Below are 16,554 nucleotides of genomic sequence, written 5' to 3'. Positions count from 1 at the left end.
CAAAACCAAATCGTGTTTTCAATTATTCCGAACCAATTTCAAAACCAACGAAACTTAAGCCAAAACCAAATCATGTTTAAACCGAAAATCAATTTTAGTTTCGTTCTTAAATCTATTTTCAAAGGCTCGGAAAGTGTTTCAATTTTACTAAGTCAAAGTTTCAGAAAATATTTCAAACTCTTCCTAAAATGTCGTAAAGTGAAATTAGTTAATCGAACTCCATTAAATATGAGTCTTTTCTAAAATATGAGTCTTTTCTAAAATAGTTTACATTCAAAATATAATAATTTTCTTAATAAAAGGGTTCAATCTAATTCTTTTATCGGTAATACAGTTCAAGGTATAATCTGTTCCTTCTTAAAATACCGTTTCAAATAAAGTCTCAAATTTTATAGAAATTTCGGCAGCATCTCCCTTAAAACTTGGACTTTGCCACCCTATCCGGGTCCCAACCAAACCAATCCTCAACTCTTTCCAACAGGTTCAAGACCAAATCAGTTTCTAATAAAACAAAAACTCGAACTTTCAGATTATCGAACATCATTTCAATTCAACCAAATCCAGAAATCTCCAATTCATCAAAGCAGACATTATCCCAATCCAAAGGCAACCATATTCATTCAGGACAAAATCAGACAATTCATAAGACTCACATAATCACTAGAAATACGTTTCGCACAACATATCTATTTATAACCATTTCCAATTTAAAATAAATTAGTTCATATAAAAAGCCCCTACCTCGACACGTTGAAACCACAACCCAACCTCGTTAACTGACTCCTTTCATCTCGACCCGAAATGACTGCAACCAAAACCTCAGCTCCACTTGCATTCTCAACAACCATTACGACTCTAATCACAACTTATAATAATCAGGACTCGAGCCCACATTGCCAAAACTCATATTCATTAACCAAACACAATAGAATACTAACGCGAGGCTTTTTGAAACATACTTACTTACCGAAATAACAAAATGAAGTAGCTGCAATTCCTAATCGACCCGGCAATAGCTCCAAGAATAATCCTAAGTGGCAGTCGCGAGCAAAAACCCCCCGTGACGGTGACTGTAACAACTACGCAGCATTAACAACCTTTCCAAAATTCTAAAAGAGCATAAACTAAACTTAAAACTCTTACCGGTGGTAGAACTCCGTGGTAGCAGAGGCGTTCTCCGGCGGTAGATTCTTGGCAGCAGCTCCGGTAGTGGCCAGAAGCTCCGATGGATCAACTATAATAACCACGCAGCATCAAAACCTTCTCCAATCCAAAAAGGACAGAAGCCACAATTGAAACCCTTACCGGTAGAGCGTTCTCCGGCGGCAGAGGCAGCTTCCTCTACTCTCATCCATAACCAACCCCAATGGAGGTGAAAGCTGGCAGTGACGGTGGTGGTTTCGACAGAGGCGCTCCTCGCGTGCGGCAGTTCGGCACGACACCATCCTCTCTTCTTCTCCCTCTCCGGTCTTCTTCTCCATGCACGTTAGGCTCCTCTGTGTGCGTCCCCTTTCTCCTAGCAGAACCCCATTGACGGCGACGGCAGAACGGTGGCGGTCAGTGGCGCAACAAACGCGACTGGACGCAGCTCGTCCAGCTCGCGTCTTCTTCTCCCCCAGCGTCACTCAGTCTCGGCCTTCATCCTCGACGCAACGCGACGGCGACTGGCCGTAGCTCATGGATCCATGGGTGACGGCGATGAGGCACGAGCTCCCGCTTTCTCTCCGACGCGAACTCTCTCTGTATCAGTTCGGCGGTGGCGGTGGTAGCGAGGCTCACCGGTGCCAGTGCCCCTCCCTCTTCTCTTCTCCAATCTGCCGCAACTCAGTCTCCCATTCCCCTTTCAGCTTCGTTATTCTCTCGTTTAATAACGAGGGAAAGCTGTGTGTGCTACTACTACTAGGTGAAGGAAACATTGTGTGTGCTATGGCTGGGTCCTAGGGGGAAAAATGGTAACCGGGTAGGGTTTCAGGGTTTGGGTTTTGAGTAAAATTAGGGTTAGGGTTAGTTTTGTAATTTCAAATAAAAGTAGGGGTAATATAGTAATTAGAAATAATTTTAATCCAACAATAATAATGTATAAAAATACTATTTGTTCACCAATTTTACAAATTATTTTCAATAAAATGTTCAAATCTGAAAATTAAAAATAATATACTTAATTTTTTTATTTTCTAAAATAGCAGTATTAATATTTAAAATATTAATTATTTAATCCAAATCATATAAAAATTCTTATTATTTCATAACTATCAACTTTATAATTTAAATATAGAAAATAATTCAATAATTATAAAATTAGATAATAATCTTAGTTTATTTCAAATTCAATTAATCAAAATTGCCTATGATTATTTTTAATAAAATAATTTTTGAAATTAAAACTGTAATTAAATGTATAATTTGAAATTAGTTCATAATAAGACTTTTCAAAAATTCTGAGTCTTACATTCCACTCACCTTATAAAAATTTTCGTCCTTGAAAATTAAAGTAATACAAAAGATCATACATAGACTTAGCACTCTACTTTTTAAATACTTTTTATGAAAATAAAAAATCTTAGCAGACATATATATAAAATTTCAAATACCGGATAACCATCAGGTTTAAATATAAAGGTAAGGTATAGTGTAAGGTAAAAGATACAAGATAGGCTCGATGCAAAAAGGTTATATGGTTTCAAAACTTTACAAAAGCTTGGAGAAACAAAATAGGGTGCAAGTCAAGATAGGCGTTCATAAAGCAAAGCGGTGGTTAACATGGCAAAAAGGCTACAAAGCAGGTTGTATCTAACAACAGATATAACGTTCACTCACAGATCTCGTACCCCTTTCCAAGTATCAACTTTCTAACTCCATCAATTACTTCACAACCCCATAACTGGTCACAAGCCTAACATCTGCAAACTCTTCTGTGAGAAACAAAACTCCCACAACTTCTCATAACGTCGGACACTTACCGCTTCCCTTTCCATAACCACAAACCACAATCTAGAGAACTAAGCATCGCATTACTGTATCTAAAGATCGCACGTGACATCAAAACAATTCTCGAGTTTATTCAGAAGGATAAAAGACTTTGAAAAAGAAGGACAAACAACAAGGATAATCTCCGCAAGAGTTTTGAAAGAACTGCTAAATCTACAAGTAAACAAGGATGTACAATCGATGAAGAGTATTGGAAAAAAATTCTGTTTAACAACCTTAAGGGTGACTCCTGAATCAGAGATAACTGATAGGAACACAAAAAGGATAAGCAAGGCTGTAGTTTGGAACTAAATCAAGCTGAGTTAAAAAGTATAAAATCATAGAAGAAGGTTAACTAACTCTAGTGATGACACTCTTAAGATTTAAAATTTATGATTAAGTACACATAATACATTTGAATATAAAGAATGAAAAAAATTGAAAGAAGATCACCTCATGTACTAAAAGAAAAGTATGTAACTACCATTTCACAAAAGGGTGACATAACATATATCAAAACTGCAATATGGTTAAAGGAAAATGAAATTACATTTTGTCTAAATAGCTTCCAAGTAAAAGACATAATAGGTGAGGTTTGCAAAATGAAAATCAATTGAATTAAGGCTAAACAATTTTGAAAATCCTGAAAGACATTTAGGTACTCAATCAAATAAAGGTACACACTGAAATTGTGGCACGGTTGTAAGAAAATTAAATGTTTGTTCAAGAATTCTCAAAGTTTAAATTCAAACAAACGTGTATAAAATTTATAGCAAACATGGAACAAGTTAAACTCTATTTAGAAAAGAAAACTCCGAGGTAAAAATTTGCTTATCAGTCGGTTTCAAAACTTTATTTAAAACAGTGCATGCCAACTTCAAAACAACTTTGCCAATTTAAAGAAATACTATGGATGCAATTTAAGAGAGAAGAATTAATTTAAATTTCTTAAGAGAATCCAAAACTTGTTTCGAAAGTTCACATCAAAACTCTAAGAATACACTTGAAATTGCCATCACATAAAAACATTCAAGAATATTAAGATGTACTTAAAAAGAAATCAGACCAAACAAGAAAGGATCTTAATTCAAGGGAGTTCAAACAAGATCCACGAAGCATGGGACATCAAATAAGTTTTTCATTGGTCCAAAAGAATACAAAACTCGTAAGAAAAGATGATGAGCGGATAATTTATACGCTTTTTGGCATTGTTTTTAGATAGTTTTTAGTAGGATTTAGCTACTTTTAGGGATGTTTTTATTAGTTTTTATGTAAAATTCGTATTTTTGGACTTTACTATGAGTTTGTATATTTTTCTGTGATTTCAGGTATTTTCTGGCTGAAATTGAGGGACCTGAGCAAACTCTGATAAAAGGCTGTCAAAGGACTGCTGATGCTGTTGGATTCTAACCTCCCTGCACTTGAAATGGATTTTCTGGAGCTATAGAACTCCAAATGGCGCACTCTCAACGGCGTTGGAAAGTAGACATCCAGAGCTTTCTAGAAAAATATAATAGTCCATACTTTATTCGAGATTAGACAACACAAACTGGCGTTCAACGCCAGCTCCACGCTGCATTCTGGAGTCAAATGCCAGAAACAAGTCACAAACCAGAGTTAAACGCGAAAAACATTTTACAACTTGGCGTTTAACTCCAAAAGAAGTCTCTGCACATGTAAAGCTCAAGCTCAGCCCAAGCACACAGCAAGTGGGGTCCAGAAGTGGATTTCTGCATCAATCACTTATCTTTGTAGCCCTAGTAGCTAGTCTTAGTATAAATAGAACTTTTTACTATTGTACTAGTGTCTTTTGACCACATAGTTGGTTTTTTTCCCTATTTTTGAATTCATATGTCTTTTGTGGAGGCTGGCCATTCGGCCATGCCTGGACCTTGATCACTTTTGTATTTTCAACGGTGGAGTTTCTACACACCATAGATTAAGGGTGTGGAGCTCTGCTGTACCTCGAGTTTTAATGCAATTACTACTATTTTCTATTCAATTCAGCTTATTCTTATTCTAAGATATTCGTTGCACTTCAACATGACGAATGTGATGACAGTGACACTAATCATCGTTCTCACCTATGAACGCGTGATTGACAACCACTTCCGTTCTACCTTAGACCAGGCGCATATCTCTTGGATTCCTTAATCAGAATCTTCGTGGTATAAGGTAGAATTGATGGTAGCATTCATGAGAATTCGGAAAGTCTAGACCTTGTGTGTGGTATTCCGAGTAGGATTCAGGGATTGAATGACTGTGACGAGCTTCGAACTCGCGATTGTTGGGCGTGATGACAAACGCAAAAGAATCAATGGATTCTATTCCGACATGATCGAGAACCGACAGATGATTAGCCGTACTGTGACAGAGTATTTGGACCATTTTCACTGAGAGGATGGGATGTAGCCATTGACAATGGTGATGCCCTACATACAGCTTGCCATGGAAACGAGTAAGAAGGATTGGATGAAAGCAGTAGAAAAGCAGAGATTCAGAAGGAGCACAGCATCTTCATATGCCTATCTGAAATTCCCACCGATGATCTACATAAGTATCTTTATCTTTATTTTATGTTTTATTTATTATTATTTTCGAAAACCAATATAATCATTTAAATCCGCCTAACTGAGATTTACAAGATGACCATAGCTTGCTTCATACCAACAATCTCCATAGGATCGACCCTTACTCACGTAAGATTTATTACTTGGACGACCCAGTGCACTTGCTGGTTAGTTGTGCGAATTTGTGAAGAAAGTGATGAGTTAGTAGATGCGCATACCAAGTTGAATGCCATTATTAGAGATCACAATTTCGTGCACCAAGTTTTTGGTGCCGTTGCCGGGGATTGTTCGAGTTTGGACAACTGACAGTTCATCTTGTTGCTCAGATTAGGTAATTTTCTTTTTTGTTTTATTTTCAAAAATTTTTGAAAAATTTTTCAAAAATTTATCACCTATTTTCGAAAATTTTCAGAGTTTTTAAGAATGAATTCTAGAGTTTCATGTAACATGTTGAAGCCTGGTTGGCTGTAAAGCCATGTCTAATTCCTGGATCGGAGCTTTAGATTAACATTATATGATTCCTAGAATTTTGATTGAGGACTTTGGATTCATTACTTCCTTTTTCCAAAATATGTTTTCGAAAAATATAAAATAAAATCCAAAAAAATTATAAAATCGAAAAAAATAAAAAATATTTTTGTGTTTCTTGTTTGAGTATAGTGTCAATTTTTAAGTTGGGTGTCAATTGCATGTTTTTTTTAAAAAATTATGCATTTTTTGAAATTTTCATGCATGGTGTTCTTCATGATCTTCAAGTTGTTCTTGGTAAGTCTTCTTGTTTGATCTTGATATTTTCTTGTTGTGTCTTTTGTTTTTTTTTCATATGCATTTTTACATTCATAGTGTCTAAGCATTAAAGATTTCTAAGTTTGGTGTCTTGCATGTTTTCTTTGCATCAAAAAATTTTCAAAAATATGTTCTTGATGTTCATCATGATCTTCAAGTTGTTCTTGGTGTTCATCTTGACATTCATAGTGTTCTTACATGCATCATTGGTTTTGATCCAAAAATTTTCATGTTTTGGGTCATTTTTATGTTTTTTCCTTTTATCATTAAAGATTCAAAAATAAAAAAAAATAAAATATCTTTTCCTTATTTTGCTCATAATTTTCGAAAATTTGAGTTGACTTAGTCAAAAATTTTTAAAACTTAGCTATTTCTTATAAGTCAAGTCAAATTTTCAATTTTAAAAATCTTATCTTTTCAAATTCTTTTTTCAAAAATCAAATCTTTTTCATTTTTTTATTTTCGAAAATTTTTTAAATTTAATTTCAAAATCTTTTTCTTATCTTTATTTCAAAATTTCGAAAACTTTACTAACAATTAATGTGATTGATTCAAAAATTTGAAGTTTGTTACTTTCTTGTTAAGAAAGGTTCAATCTTTAAATTCTAGAATCATATCTTTTAGTTTCTTATTAGTCAAGTAATCAATTTTAACTTTAAAAATCAAATCTTTTTCAAAATATCTTTTTAATCATATATTTTCAATCATATCTTTTTAAAAAATTTGATTTTAAAATGTCTTTTCCAACTTCTTATCTTTTCAAAATTGATTTTCAAATATTCTTCAGCTAACTAGTTGACTTTTTATTTGTATTAACTATATCTTATCTTTTTCAAAACCACCTAACTACTTTCCTCTCTCTAATTTTCGAAAATTACCTCCCTCTTTTTCAAAATTCTTTTAATTAACTAATTATTTTAAATTTTAATTTTAATTTTAATTCTTCTTTTAATTTTCGAAAATCACTAACCCTTTTTCAAAATTAATTTTTGAATTCTCTCCCTCTTATCTCCTTCTATTTATTTATTTATTTACTAACACTTCTCTTCATCTCAAGAATCTGAACCTATCTTCACCCTTGTGTTTGGATTCTTACCTTTTCCTTCTTCTATTCCCTTCTTCTTCTACTAACATAAAGGAATCTCTCTACTGTGGTAAAGAAGATCCCTATTATTATTTTCTATTTCCTTTTTTTCATATGAGCAGGAGCAAAGACAAGAATATTCTTGTTGAAGCAGATCCTGAACCTGAAAGGACTCTGAAGAGGAAACTAAGAGAAGCTAAATTACAACAATCTAGAGACAACCTTACAAAAATTTTTGAAAAGGAAGAAGAGATGGCAACTAAAAATAATAATGCAAGGAGGATGCTTGGTGATTATACCACACCTACTTCCAAGTTTGATGGAAGAAGCATCTCAATCTCTGCCATTGGAGCAAACAATTTTGAGCTGAAACCTCAACTAGTTGCTCTTATGCAACAGAACTGCAAGTTTCATGAACTTCCATCAGAAGATCCCTACTTGTTTTTAACTGAGTTCTTGCAGATCTGTGAGACTGTTAAGACTAACGGAGTAGATCCTGAAGTCTACAGGCTCATGCTTTTCCCTTTTGCTGTAAGAGACAGAGCTAGAACATGGTTAGACTCACAGCCTAAAGATAGCCTGGACTCATGGGATAAGCTGGTCGTAGCCTTCTTGGCTAAGTTCTTTCCTCCTCAAAAGCTGAGTAAGCTTAGAGTGGATGTTCAGACTTTCAAACAAAAAGATGGTGAATTCCTCTATGAAGCTTGGGAAAGATACAAGCAAATGACCAAATGGTGTCCTTCTGACATGCTATCAGAGTGGACTATTCTGGATATATTCTATTATGGTCTATCTGAGTTCTCTAAGATGTCACTAGACCATTCTGCAGGTGGATCCATTCACCTAAAGAAAACACCTGCAGAAGCTCAAGAACTTATTGACATGGTTGCAAATAACCAGTTCATGTACACTTCTGAGAGGAATTCCGTGAATAATGGGACGCCTCAGAGGAAGGGAGTTCTTGAAATTGATGCTCTGAATGCCATATTGGCTCAGAACAAAATGTTGACTCAACAAGTCAACATGATTTCTCAAAGTCTGAATGGATGGCAAAATGCATCTAACAGTACTAAAGAGGCATCTTCTGAAGAAGAAGCTTATAATCCTGAGAACCCTGCAATGGCAGAGGTAAATTACATGGGTGAACCTTATGGAAACACCTATAATTCATCATGGAGAAATCATCCAAATTTCTCATGGAAGGATCAATAAAAGCCTCAACAAGGCTTTAATAATGGTAGAAGAAATAGGCTCATCAATAGCAAGCCTTTTCCATCATCTTTTCAGCAACAGACAGAGAATTCTGAACAGAGCCCCTCTAACTTAGCAAATATAGTCTCTGATCTGTCTAAGGCCACTTTAAGTTTCATGAGTGAAACAAGGTCCTCCATCAGAAATTTAGAGGCACAAGTGGGCCAGCTGAGTAAGAAAGTCACTGAAACTCCTCCTAGTACTCTCCTAAGCAATACTGAAGAGAATCAAAGAAGAGAATGCAAGGCCATAGACATAATCAACATGGCCGAACCTAAGGAGGAAGGAGAGGACATGAATCCCAATGAGGAAGACCTCATGGGACGTCCCTCCAGCAAGAAGGAGCTCCCTATTGAGGACCCAAAGGGATCTGAAGGTCATATAGAGACCATAAAGATCCCATTAAACCTCCTCCTGCCATTCATGAGCTCTGAAGACTATTCTTCCTCTGAAGAGGATGAAGATGTAACTAGAGAGTAAGTTGCTCAATATCTAGGAGCCATCATGAAGCTGAATGCCAAATTGTTTGGTAATGAGACTTGGGAAAGTGAACCTCCCTTGCTCATTAGTGAACTAGATACATAGGTTCAGCAAACTTTACCTCAAAAGAGACAAGATCCTGGCAAATTCTTAATACCCTGTACCATAGGCACCATGACCTTTGAGAAGGCTCTGTGTGACCTAGGGTCAGGCATAAATCTTATGCCACTCTCTGTAATAGAGAAGCTGGGGATCATTGAGGTACAACTTGCCATATTCTCATTACAAATGGCAGATAACTCAGTAAGACAGGCTTATGGATTGGTAGAGGACATGTTAGTAAAGGTTGAAGGCCTTTACATCCCTGCTAATTTCATAATCTTAAACACTAGGAAGGAGGAGGATAAATGCATCATCCTTGGAAGACCTTTCCTAGCCACAGCAGGAGCTGTGATAGATGTTAACAGAGGAGAATTAGTCCTTCAATTGAATGGGGACTACCTTGTGTTTAAGACCCAAGGGTGTTCTTCTGTATACATGGAGAGGAAGCATGAAAAGTTTCTCTCAGTACAGAGTCAAACAAAACCCCCACAATCAAACTCTAAGTTTGGTGTTGAGAGGCCACAACTAAACTCTAAGTTTGGTGTTGAATTCCCACATCCAAACTCTAAGTTTGGTGTTGGGAGTCTACAACATTGACCTGATCACCTGTGAGACTCCATGAGAGCCCACTGTCAAGCTAGTGACATTAAAGAAGCGCTTATTGGGAGGCAACCCAATTTTTATTTATCTAATTTTATTTTTCTTTTATTGTTCTTTTATGTTTTATTAGGTTCATGGTCATGTGGAGTCACAAAATAAATACTAAAATTAAAAACAGAATAAAAAACAGCAAAAAAAAAGCACACCCTAGAGGAAGGGCTTACTGGCGTTTAAACGCCAGTAAGGAGCATCTGGCTGGCGTTCAACGCCAGAACAGAGCATGGATCTGGCGTTGAATGCCAGAAATAAGCAGCATCATGGCGTTTAAATGCCAGGAGTACACCCTGAGGAGAGCTGGTGCTAAACGCCAGAAACAAGCATGGAATTGGCGTTCAACGCCATAAACATGCTGCAAATGGGCGTTGAATGCCCAAAACAAGCATGAAGCTGGCGTCCAACGCCAGAAACAAGCATCAATCTGGCGTTGAATGCCAGGATTGCATGCAGAGGGCGTTTTACACACCTCATTGGTGCAGGGATGATAATCCTTGACACCTCAGGATCTGTGGTCCCCACAGGATCCCCACCTACCTCAACTCACCTTCTCTCCTCTTCACACAATCCAATAACACTCTTCCTCAAAAATCCTTCACCAATCACCTCAATCTCTCTTCCCTATCATCTCTTTACCACTCACATCCATCCACTCTTCCCCATAAACCCCACCTACCTTCAAAATTCAAAATCCCTTTTCCCACCCAACCCACCCAATATGGCCGAACCTTAACCCCTCTCCCTCCACTATATAAACCCCTCCATTCTTCTTCATTTTCATACAACACAACTTTCTCTTCTCCTCCTTGGCCGAAACACAACCCTCTCTTCCTCTCCTCCATATCTTCTTCTTCTTCATCTATTCTTTCTTCTCTTGCTCGAGGGCGAGCAATTTTCTAAGTTTGGTGTGGTAAAAGTATAGCTTTTTTGTTTTTCCATAACCACCTATGACACCTAAGGCCGGAGAGACCTCTAGAAAAGGGAAAGGGAAGACAAAAGCTTTTACCTTCGAGTCATGGGAGATGGAGAGATTCATCTCCAAAGCCCATCAAGACCACTTCTATGAAGTTGTGGCCAAGAAGAAGGTGATCCCCGAGGTCCCTTTCAAACTTAAGAAAAATGAGTATCCGGAGATCCGACATGAGATCCAAAGAAGAGGTTGGGAAGTTCTAACCAACCCCATTCAACAAGTCGGAATATTAATGGTTCAAGAGTTCTATGCATTTAGGAACCATGATCAAAGTGTGAACCCGAATCCAAAGAATTATCTTACAATGGTTCGAGGGAAATACTTAGATTTCAGTCCGAAAAATGTAAGGTTGGCATTTAACTTGCCCATGATGCAAGGAGATGCATGCCCCTATACTAGAAGGGTCAACTTTAATCAAAGGTTGGACCAAGTCCTTATGGACATATGTGTGGAAGGAGCTCAATAAAAAAGAGACTCCAAAGGTAAGCCGGTTCAATTAAGAAGATTGGACCTCAAGCCTGTGGCTAGAGGATGGTTGGAATTCATCCAACGCTCCATCATCTCCACTAGCAACCGATCTGAAGTTACTGTGGATCGAGCCATCATGATTCATAGCATCATGAATGGAGAGGAAGTAGAAGTTCATGAAGTCATCTTCCTTGAATTCTACAAAATAGCCAAAAAGTCCTCCACCATGGCAAAGCTAGCTTTTCCTCATCTTATTTGCCATCTATGTTACCCAGCTGGAGTTATCATAGAAGGAGACATCCCCATTGAGGAGGATAAGCCCATCACTAAGAAGATGATGGAGCAAACAAGAGAGCCCACTCATGGATCCCAAGAGACGCATGAGGAAGCTCATCACCAAGAAATCTCGAAGATGCCTCAAGGGATGCACTTTCCTCCCAACAACTATTGGGAATAACTCAACACTTTTCTAGAAGATTTGAGTTACAATATGGATCAATTAAGGGTGGAACATCAAGAGCACTCCATCATTCTCCATGAAATTAGAGAAGATCAAAGAGCAATAAGGGAGGAGCAATAAAGGCAAGGAAGAGACATAGAAGAGCTCAAAGACATCATTGGTTCTTTAAGAAGAAAGCACCACCATCACTAAGGTGGACTCATTCCTTGTTCTTATTTCTCTATTTTTTTTTCAGTTTTTATGATATATGTTTGTTTATGTTTTGTGTCTCTACTTCATGATCATTAGCATGTAGTAACTATGTCTTAAGGCTATGAATAATTCGATGAATCCTTCACCTCTCTTAAATGAAAAATGTTCCTAATTCAAAAGAACAAGAAGTACATGAGTTTCGAATTTATCCTTGAAATTAGTTTAATTATATTGATGTGGTGACAATACTTTTTGTTTTCTGAATGAATGCTTGAACAGTGCATATTTTTTATCTTATTGTTTATGAATATTAAAATTGTTGGCTCTTGAAAGAATGATGAACAAAGAGAAATGTTATTGATAATATGAAAAATCATAAATTTGATTCTTAAAGCAAGAAAAGACAGTGAATAGCAAAAGCTTGCGGAAAAAAAAAAGTGGCAAAAAAATAATACAGAAAGAAAAAGAAAAAGCAAGCAAAAAAAACCAATAGCCCTTAAAACCAAAAGGCAAGGGTAAAAAGGATCCAAGGCTTTGAGCATTAATGGATAGGAGGGCCCAAGGAAATAAAATCCAGGCCTAAGCGGCTAAATCAAGCTGTCCCTAACCATGTGCTTGTGGCATGCAGGTCCAAGTGAAAAGCTTGAGACTGAGTGGTTAAAGTCGTGATCCAAAGCAAAAAGAGTGTGCTTAAGAGCTCTGGACACCTCTAACTGGGGACTTTAGCAAAGCTGAGTCACAATCTGAAAAGGTTCACCCAGTTATGTGTCTGTGGCATTTATGTATCTGGTGGTAATACTGGAAAACAAAGTGCTTATGGCCACGGCCAAGACTCATAAAAGTAGCTGTGTTCAAGAATCAACATACTTAACTAGGAGAATCAATCACACTATCCAAAATTCTGAGTTCCTATAGATGCCAATCATTCTAAACTTCAAAGGAGAAAGTGAGATGCCAAAACTGTTCAGAAGCAAAAAGCTACAAGTCCCGCTCATCTAATTAGAACTAATATTCATTGATATTTTGGGATTTATAGTATATTCTCTTCTTTTTATCCTAATTGATTTTCAGTTGCTTGGGGACAAGCAACAATTTAAGTTTGGTGTTGTGATGAGCGGATAATTTATATGCTTTTTGGCATTGTTTTTAGATAGTTTTTAGTAGGATCTAGCTACTTTTAGGGATGTTTTTATTAGTTTTTATGTAAAATTCATATTTCTGGATTTTACTAAGAGTTTGTGTGTTTTTATGTGATTTCAGATATTTTCTGGCTGAAATTGAGGGACCTGAGCAAAACTCTGATAAAAGGCTGTCAAAGGACTGCTGATGCTGTTGGATTCTGACCTCCCTACACTCGAAATAGATTTTCTGGAGCTATAAAACTCCAAATGGCATGCTCTTAATCGCGTTGGAAAGTAGACATCCAGAGCTTTTCAGCAATATATAACAGTCTATACTTTATTCGAGATTAGACGATGAAAACGGACGTTCAACGCCAGTTCTATGCTGCATTCTGGAGTCAAACGCCAGAAACACGTCACAAACCAGAGTTAAACGCCAAAAACACGTTACAACTTGGTGTTTAACTCCAAAATAAGCCTCTGCACGTGTAAAGCTCAAGCTCAACCCAAGCACACGCCAAGTGGGCCCCGAAAGTAGATTTCTGCATCAATCACTTATCTCTGTAACCCTAGTAGCTAGTCTTAGTATAAATAGAACTTTTTACTATTGTACTAGTGTCTTTTGACCACATAGCTGGTCCTTTTCCCTATTTTTGAATTCATATGTCTTTTGTGGAGGCTGGCCATTCGGCCATGCCTGGACCTTGATCACTTTTGTATTTTCAACGGTGGAGTTTCTACACACCATAGATTAAGGGTGTGGAGCTCTGCTGTACCTCGAGTTTTAATGCAATTACTACTATTTTCTATTCAATTCATCTTATTCTTATTCTAAGATATTCGTTGCACTTCAACATGACGAATGTGATGATCTGTGACACTCATCATCGTTCTCACCTATGAATGCGTGATTGACAACCACTTCCGTTCTACCTTAGACCAGGCGCATATCTCTTGGATTCCTTAATCAGAATCTTCGTGGTATAAGCTAGAATTGATGGCGGAATTCATGAGAATTCAGAAAGTCTAAACCTTGTCTGTGGTATTCCGAGTAGGATTCAGGGATTGAATGACTGTGACGAGCTTCAAACTCGCGATTGTTGGGCGTGATGACAAACGCAAAAGAATCAATGGATTCTATTCCGACATGATCGAGAACCGACAGATGATTAGCCGTGCTGTGGCAGAGCATTTGGACCATTTTCACTAAGAGGATAGGATGTAGCCATTGACAACGGTGATGCCCTACATACAGCTTGCCATGGAAAGGAGTAAGAAGGATTGGATGAAGGCAGTAGGAAAGCAGAGATTCAGAAAGAACACAGCATCTTCATACGCCTATCTGAAATTCCCACCGATGATCTACATAAGTATCTTTATCTTTATTTTATGTTTTATTTATTATTATTTTCGAAAACCAATATAATCATTTAAATCCGCCTAACTGAGATTTACAAGATGACCATAGCTTGCTTCATACTAACAATCTCCGTGGGATCGACCCTTACTCACGTAAGGTTTATTACTTGGACGACCCAGTGCACTTGCTGGTTAGTTGTGCGAATTTGTGAAGAAAGTGCTGAGTTAGTAGATGTGCATACCAAGTTGAATGCCATTATTAGAGATCACAATTTCGTGCACCAAAAGACAACTCAATCAACAGTGAATTTTCAAGAAAGAACCTTTGACTAAAGAAGGACAATTAAGAGGACAAACAACGCACTAGATAGAAACAAATTCAAGCTGACTTAGAGGAGTATGAAGCTCATAAGAGAAGGAAAACTAAGACTAATGGTGGTGTTCATAAAAGGAAAAGAATAGTTAAAAACAAAATCAAGTATCACAACCATAGAAACAAACGCTTAAAGAATTAGTCCATACTTGAGAGGGAAGGTATGAACCCAATATTTTCAAAAGAACAACGAATGCATAAATAATGTATCATGCTAAATTAAAGTCAATTTGTCAGACGAAAGCTAACTGGAATAAAAGCGAAAATCCTTTCCTTTAAGAATTTAAAAAAAATACCTAAGCACATCATCAAATAAAGTTATGTATAGGAATCGTAGTAAAATTATTTGAAAAGTCAAATTGTATTTAAAGTAAGTGTAGTTCCGTAAACCAGTAAAAGAACATGCGAGGTATTAGAAATAAATAGTTTTTAAGTTGTATAAGGAATTTTTAAAGTTTTATATAGATAGGTGTATATCAAATCAAAAGTGATTTTATAAAAGTTTGAAAATTGGTTATAAATATATTCAATTAAGAGAAAAACTGAATCACCATTTCTTTTAAAAAGGACTCAAAGTAAGGACATAAAAAAGCACATTACATCAAGACAAGTTCAAAGTCATGTTGAAAAATTACATGGATCAAGAAAAGAGTTCGAACAGAGAAAGACAGATACACCAAGAAATTCAAAACGGCATATGCAATTTAGGATCAAATAAGAATGCATATGAACAGAAAAATAGGATTGGAAACACCAAACTACTATCCAAAAGAAAAGGCAACAAGAACATCAAGATAAACAACAAGTTACATGACTCCAATAGAATCCAAAGCACATAACTGAGTAACCTCGAGAAATAGTTTCTAATGTTCCCAAAACCCACGAGTCGCATTACCTATTACTCGTATCTCGTCTATGATAACCCATTAGTATATTCATATACATAATCCACTCGTTTTAAGCCGGCCAAACTTAACACAAGGAGTTATGCAATGCAAGACTAACAGTATTAATCAATAGACTGTGATGTGCAAAAATCTCTAATTCTTATTATTTGAACAAGACTATTACATGACAAACACTCAGAGTATGCAATTGAAGCATAGTCAGTCCATTCCTCAGGCTCTACAGGAAAGGACTACTTTGATACCACAATTATAACACCCTCACTATCCGAATGTCACGCTTCCGGCTGCGTCACTCTGATAGCTTGGGCATTACGACAACTCTAAACATATTTAATACTAAAATAGGAGCCTGTTTAAAACTTAAAACCGCATAACCTTTCAAAAACACTTTTTCGTTGAAAACATAAATATACAAATACATACAAACCAGATACAATACCTTAAGATATATATATATATAACACTGGCTTACAAACATACATATCACAATTTTCTATCCCTCTTACAGACTTAATAAAGATAAGGCGAGGGAAACATAATAGCTAAGATAATACAAAAATACCGAATAAATAGAAAATAAACATAACTCTTCTGAAGCTTCGTCGTCTATATCCTGAAAAGGAATAACCTGTAGGGGAGTGAGAACGTCGTCCTCGCTTGTTCTCACTATAGGATTACAGAAATTGCTATAACAAGATACATAAAATAAAATTATCCTTAGAGTACAGTGATCATTGCTCGTCTTATAAGTCTTTCCAAAAACCATGAGTTCACATTTGAAATCCAGAAAAATCCTTTTCGAAGACTTG

The 16,554-nt window shown here is 36.5% G+C and overlaps 1 non-coding gene across 1 annotated transcript; it reads right to left on the bottom strand.

The window, feature by feature from the left end:
• Positions 1–8,052: 8,052 nt before the first annotated feature.
• Positions 8,053–8,156, bottom strand: LOC130952042 (small nucleolar RNA R71). Its single transcript, XR_009074224.1, has one exon. It is a non-coding gene; the product is annotated as a small nucleolar RNA R71 (small nucleolar RNA).
• Between the last annotated feature and the right edge of the window lie 8,398 nt (positions 8,157–16,554).

This window comes from Arachis stenosperma, chromosome 9 (assembly GCF_014773155.1).
Source record: "Arachis stenosperma cultivar V10309 chromosome 9, arast.V10309.gnm1.PFL2, whole genome shotgun sequence".
NCBI classification, from domain to species: domain Eukaryota; kingdom Viridiplantae; phylum Streptophyta; class Magnoliopsida; order Fabales; family Fabaceae; genus Arachis; species Arachis stenosperma.
This window is presented reverse-complemented; position numbering and strand designations above follow the sequence as displayed.